Raw genomic sequence first — 7,566 nt, forward strand, 5'->3', positions numbered from 1 at the left:
TTGCCCGTTTCACATACTTAAATACATAGGAATCCACATGATTGTTTGCAGATAAAACTAATGGGTCATTCTGATAAATATTTAGGAGTGCCTCTTTTCAGCCTTTGGTAGAGCAAATGAAATCTAACTTAGGTGGTTGGAAGGAAAACAGTTTTCTCTTGGACGCAGGTATTAGTGGGGCCCACCAACCACAAAAGAGGGGCCTCAACTCGAAAGCATGGATAAAATTATGTTTACCAAAAAATTATGGAGGAACGGGGTTTAAGAATTTGGCTAAATTCAATTTAGCAATATTAACTAAAATGGCTTGGCGCCTTGTTAACCAGTTGATGCGCTCCATGGTCCAAAGTTTTAAATCCAGATGTTTTCCCAAACATCTTTACACCCTTTACTTAAGAAGGGAAGCACCTGGATTTGGAGGGGAATTATTAGCCAAGAGAAATAGTACATTTGTTCTGTACTCATATCTCTACTTAAAAAATGTGGTTGTAAACTCTATATATAGCCTGTGAAGGCATGATGCTACGAATAACTTTAATTGGCATCGATAAGTCAATATGACTTGAATCAGTCATCAATAATATGTTTTTTCTCTTGAGAATAAGAGGTACAATGACTACGAAGTAAAACTTTATAAACATATTATAATTATCAGTTTTTGTTAATGACTATCGGAGGAAATCCTTACCTGAAAAAGGTAGTCTGATCCGTAAGATATTGTTAAGTTGATCCCGCGAAAATAGTTACACAATGACCGAGTGATCCTATCCATTATTATAAGGGTCAATAAGTTAGTGTAATTCTGGAGGTGAAACTCGTCTGGTCTTTCTAAGAGCTGAGAATCCATTGTCACCCACCTCTCTTGGAAAATAGTAATATCCTCGCTTGTTGCCACTTACCACGCATGATGTTTCCTAACAATTTTTAATCCCCCACGTAGCCTTATTCCTGTAAAAGTAATCAGTCTTCAGGAATTGTGATATGCGTCTAATAATGTTTTATTACTGCCAAAATCAGAGGATACTTTGTAAAGCCAAATATTAAACAAATTGCGTCATTTACAACTAATAAAGATACAAAAAAAAAAAAAATGAATTCAGCAGAAGAAAATGAATAGAATCCATGCAGTAGTATGTATTCAACAAGGCAATCCCAGCTTAAATTAAAAATAATAATAATCAGATATTAACTTAAGAAAACTTGATTTGTTTGATAAAGCAATATAAATTCTAAATATACTAACTTATTATTCATTTATATCTTCAAAAAACTATGGCTCGTTCCCGATATCTTGAAGCCAACGGCAAGTGTTTATTCATGATGGATGCTATGAAATCTTGAAGGAAATTAAATATATTCCAGGTCTCAACATTGATCAAATATGGGCATGTAATTCCATAAACTAGGTTATGTCGATAATTTCAGTGTAATATTATGAATTTGGTGACATATTTAATTTCAACGATGCTATGAACTAGGTTATTTTAATATACCATTATTAACTAGATTATGTATCTTATTTCAATTGTAATGTAATGAACTAGATTATGCGTTTTGCTTCTCTAATATGAAAACTAAAATATAAATAACACTTCAGCATGTTTCAATTCTTTACATTGCACAATTCGTTTAATGAAAGTCAATGAGAGATTCGTCGTAGTAACCATTCATCATCCTGCGTGGATGAGTGATGACTTGGGCCTCTCATATCAATAGTAGATGCATCTGGTTGATAGCCCATTGCTTTTATATCTAGGGACTTGGGATCGGGTGATACAATTCTTATGGTTAACTATTTTTTACCTACGACACCCTGGTTGATGTCTCATCATCACAACCCCCGCTCGAATGTGTTGGCGTTAACGGCCCCTCGTTAAAACAACGTACAAAGGCTTGTGGGTGGTATTGCAGATAAACTTGTTGTTGCAACTCTTTTTTCATGTAAAGCGAACAAAGCTTCCTAACATCCATTACGTGGTCTTGCTGTTAAACCAGTGCAAATCATCATGCAAACATTATAAACAAAGAAATAAATAAAGAAAAAAAAGAATAATGTCAACAAATTACATATTAAAAATACAAAATGTATTCTAAGACTAATGATTTTAAATGTTGAACTCAGATACATCATAACCGGGTTATCTCACTATGGTCATATACTCATCTCCAATGTATGTTCATATAACATTTATTGAGTTGTATAAGTTGTACATCGTTAATCAAACATCAGAAGTTTCATGATTATCTAACAATTTGCATTTTAAACTCTAAAATTTACTAAGAATTAATTAGTTTGTAGGTAGAATTCAAAATTGAAATACGTGATAGAACAACATTTGAATATAGACCAAACATTTTTTTTCTTTAAATTTCGACAAAAAATGACTTATAACAAACTCAAAAATGAAAAGAAATATTGTTTGAAAAGACGAGGGTACCCAAATACACCACAATGTTTTATTTATCAACCTATAAGTCCTCCACCGAATATGATCGTCTATGGACAGAGTTGAGACAATACAACGAATTCGGTTCCCACTTAGTGTGATCCTCTATAGATACGAGATCGAGACAATACACCAACAAGGTCAATTGTGTGACTGACTATGGATACAAGATCGAGACGATACGACAATAAAGAGTGCACTTGATAATAGGTTCGACAATAATTGAAACTCGATCGCATCAATATCAAGTGTTACCGAATTAACGTATAACTGCAATTTATTTTGAACTATATGAAAATGCGGGGGTCTAAAAACCTCACCCAATATTTCGATTAACAATCAGTGTGGACTAACTCTAATATACTTTTAAGAGAATCAACTAGACAGTCAGACTCAATCTTAATAAAAAGTATATCAAGGAGATAATATCTCGGTCTCTCAATTTGATCTATACTCAAGCAAATAGAAATCTGCGAGTCTTTATCAAATACAAGAGATATAAACTTGGATGGTACCAAAGACCAATATCCAAGGATCAATCAATTTCCAATCAACAACCAAAGGTTGGATTTCACAATTGATCGATACAACGCACAACCTGTGATATTTCAATTATATAACAAAATATAATGCAGAATATAAATGACACAGGCACCAGAAGTTTTTTTAACGAGGAAACCGGAAAATGCAGAAAAACCCCGGGACCTAGTCTAGATTGAACACTACATTGTATTAAGCCCGCTACAGACACTAGCCTACTACAAACTAACTTCGGTCTGGACTGTAGTTGAACCCTAATCAATCTCACACTGATTCAAGGTACAGCTGCGCTCCCTACGTCTCTGATCCCAGTAGGATGCTACGCACTTGATTCCCTTAGCTGACTTCACCCACAACCAAGAGTTACTACGACCCAAAGTCGAAGATTTTAATAAACAAATCAGTATCACACAGAAAAGTCTACGATAATAGATAAATCTGTCTCCCACAGATAAACCTAAGTGTTTTGTTCCGTCTTTTGATAAAATCAAGGTGAACAGGAACCAATCGATAACCCGGACTTATATTTCTGAAGAACAGCCTAGAATTATCAATCACCTCACAATAATCTTAATCGTATGGTAGCGAAATAAGATATTGCGGAATCACAAACGATGAGCCGAAGATGTTTGTGATTTCTTTTTATCTTGCCCCATCGAAGATATAATCTCAAGTCAATTATTCAACTAAACTCGTACGATAAAAAATGGCAAGATCAAATCGCTAAACAACAAGAGAAGTAGTTTCGTCTGGCTTCACAATCCCAATGAAGTCTTTAAGTCGTTAACCTACAGGGTCTCGAGAAGAAACCTAAGGTTAAAGGAGAATCCGCTATAGCTAAACAAACTAGTATCACACAGGAGGTGTGCGGATTAGGTTTCCCGGTTGATAGAGTTCTCTTTTATATAGTTTTCAAATTAGGGTTTGCAATCTAAGTGATCTTGGTAACAAAGCATTCAATATTCACCGTTAAATGAAAACCTGATTCAACCAAGCTATTATCTTTCAACCGTTAGATCGAAACATAGATTGTCACACACAAATGAAATGTATTTCATTTAGGTTTGATTTACCGTACCTAAACGTTTACACTTAGTTGGTTCACAAATAGTTAACCAATGGTTAGCCATATGAGCACTTTCATATTAACCGTATTCATCTTCTTTACAACTAGTCCAAATGACTTCAAAAGAACTAGTTGAAGAGTTGTTCAATTGCTTAGGTCTTTATACATAGACACAATTAAAACAAAATCGGTTTGATTCATTTGAACCAATTCATGAACAATATAGACACGGTTTGAAAGATTGCATTCCTTATTAATTTATTGTTTAAGTTCATGAACTTCCGATTTGAGAAAATAATCATCTTGGATACGCGTATGGGTATGCATACCATAGCTACCGGATTTGAGTTTACAAACTCAGCAGAATTTTTCGTGTGAAAAACTTCCGCCAGTACGCGTACCTAAGGTGACTGGTTTACTAGTTTGCAAACTACAAACTCAGCAGAATTTTCCGGGAGGAAAAGTTCCGCCACTCATACGCATACCCAACCCGTCTCCTTTACCAATCACCTATGCACAAGTGCACACACTTGGTTTCCGGAACATGTATTTATACACTAATGTGAGAACACACTATAAATAGCGACAATAAGAAGACACGTAGCTTGGAAGATGGATAAAGTTGCATGTTTATCTTTATAAATAATAATGTATATTATAGTCATGTATGACTACTTTAAAGATGTTACCCAAGCTATACTAATCCAGTTAAAACTTGAGGATAAATCTAATATTAATGAAGATAAAGATGAGAGATCATATTATGATGGAGGTTACAAACCTGACGAGCCAATCTATTTAAGAGTTAAATACCATCAGAAACTTACTATTGAAAATGGAGTTAGAAGTATGCAAACATTCACTCAATAGGTTACTACAATTGTTATAAAACAAGTTACATTTTTTGGAATTTCAAATCAAGACTTAAACATGGTTAAAAAAAGGACTTTCTACCGAAATTAGACCTTGAATCTAGAATTAACATACTCAACAACACAACCATCACCATACATAGTAATATCAAATATCATACATACTAAAGCATTTGAGAACAAGGAAATAGAAAACACAAGACACTTAACCTTCATGACTTATTATCAACTTCTAAAATTTCCTCATATTACTTAATGATGGATGAAAATAGATTTTTTATTAAATAACATATGAGGCTAAAAGTGAATCCAACCTTTCCATTATGAGTAGGAGGATACCACATTGTTACATTGGAAATCTCAAGGGATCGGAAAAGAGTCATGTCATGCTAGTTTTAACCTTATCTAGCATTAATTTTAAACAAGACTTTGGTGCATTATTAAACCATACAAACTTAATACGGGTTACGACTAATCCGTCTTAACGTACTTTAAACAAGGATCACCTTAATTTAATCAATATTTGTCACGCAAAACACAAAACTATAACAACATAACTGCAAAATATGTATGGATTGGTAGGAAGGCATGAGGTAGATAAATCCGTAGAACCTGCAAATTTTAATTGAAATATTATTTGGCGTAATAACAAGTACATGAGATTCTTGTTGTTATATCTTCAGAAATTGATCATTCACTTCTCTAATATTGGTTAATTAAATTACAAAACAAAATTTGATTGTTGAGTCCAATTTGTGGATAGCTAAAATATTTAAATGTTAATTAGTTTGCCTGCGTTTTTTGTTTGCTATATTCAATCCATAGTTATCTTTATATAATTGGGAATCCTTCGGCTGATGTATCAACTCCATATTCATATTTAGGAACTTTAAATTATTTTAGCGGCACATCAACGTACAATAATATATTTTTAATAGAAACCTTAACCATTGACCATATGCACGTCTTCTTGGAGAAAAAAATTGTTCATTCAAAATTATCCAAAAAACACAACTGTATGAAAATGCAGATATTTATTCTCAAGTCAAGCCTAAAACTGCATTATAGTGTACCAAACAAAAAAAAAGGTCTCAACTGCATTCTAATCATGTTTCAAATTTATCTTTGTATTACCTCATCCATAAGTTGTTGATATAAATTAACTATCAATATCTTCTCTTATATTAAATCAAATGTGGAGGAAAACACTGAACAAAAATAATATCACTGCTGGGAATGATACTCACTCAAGAAAAACAATTTATAATCGAGAGGGTACTTGAGATCAAAATTTCATAACACAATATTCTAGATATAAGATATATATGATGATAAGAAGATATTAATTGTAAGCCGTTTGTTGTCGTGCAAACATCGCTGACAAATATGTAAATCAACCATAAAAATTGGTGTAGCTTTTGCAATTATATATTAATCTAACCATTAAGCATTGGTGTATGACATGACTACTTGCACAGGTCATCATACATTGATATCTCAATAGATGATGGCATACATGAGGATCTTTAAACAATACCATGGACTGGACTCAAGGGAAACAAAAGTATAGAAAAATTAGTTATGGGATGTCGGAAACCGAGCATGTGCCCTTGTACTATCAAAGAGAAATTCAATTTTACTAAGCCTAAAGGAAGATATAGAGGAGTCATTAGTCATGACACATTTGAGTTGAATGGTTGGTTAAGACACACGTCAAAAAATTTCATCGGTAAAAATAATAGTGATGAAGAAATATATTATATTAAGGGACCGATGAAAGTAGAAATTCTTTGATGGTAATCCAATAAAAGATAAAAGCGAAAAATGTTTGAAATGAAAGAAAAAACAACGATAAGAAAAAAAATATAAAAAACAAGGAAGTCGAGAACACCTTCGGGATAATATTAAAACGACAAAATCATGTATTAGATCATATTATTGATTCATCATCAAGTAGTCAAATCATATATATTTCTTGTTAAATGTTCACATAGATGCAACAATTTTTTAATTCTTAAACAGATTAGGATGGTTGGGTTATCGAATAGGGAAAATCTCATACCAATATATATATATATATATATATATATATGTAAAATAATGATAACATTGATTATAAAATTAGGTTAAATTAAAGGAAATAAATTACAAAATATATTGACAAAGTAGCTGGTGTATTTGCACTCAAATTATTTAAGTGCAACTTCCTGTAACATAAAATGGTGATTATTAATGTTAGAGCATTGTTTGGTTGAACCTATAAGTATTGATATGTCAAGCTTGCTATTGTTAGATGATCAAAACTACTAAATTTAGTCTAAGATTAAGATTAGAGCACGGTAGTTGAGTATCATAAATCAACGACCCTCGAAGATTGAAGACAGAAGAAAATCGAAGACATCTTCCAGAACTTCATCAACAAATGTACGTGAAGACTGACTATTCTATTTACTCTTAATTTCTATCATTATATCTCTTTAGACAATGTCCTATAGTTTTCAAGTAAGAATTTTCGAGTTCAAGCTTGTACTTGACTAATCTCGAAACATGTACCAATCATTGAATGTTCATAAGTGTTATCAATTTTAAGGTTGAGAAAAAAATTTATTGTTGAAAAATATATGTCTATGAAATATAAGCC

This window comes from Papaver somniferum, chromosome 5 (genome assembly GCF_003573695.1).
Source record: "Papaver somniferum cultivar HN1 chromosome 5, ASM357369v1, whole genome shotgun sequence".
Lineage (NCBI taxonomy): Eukaryota > Viridiplantae > Streptophyta > Magnoliopsida > Ranunculales > Papaveraceae > Papaver > Papaver somniferum.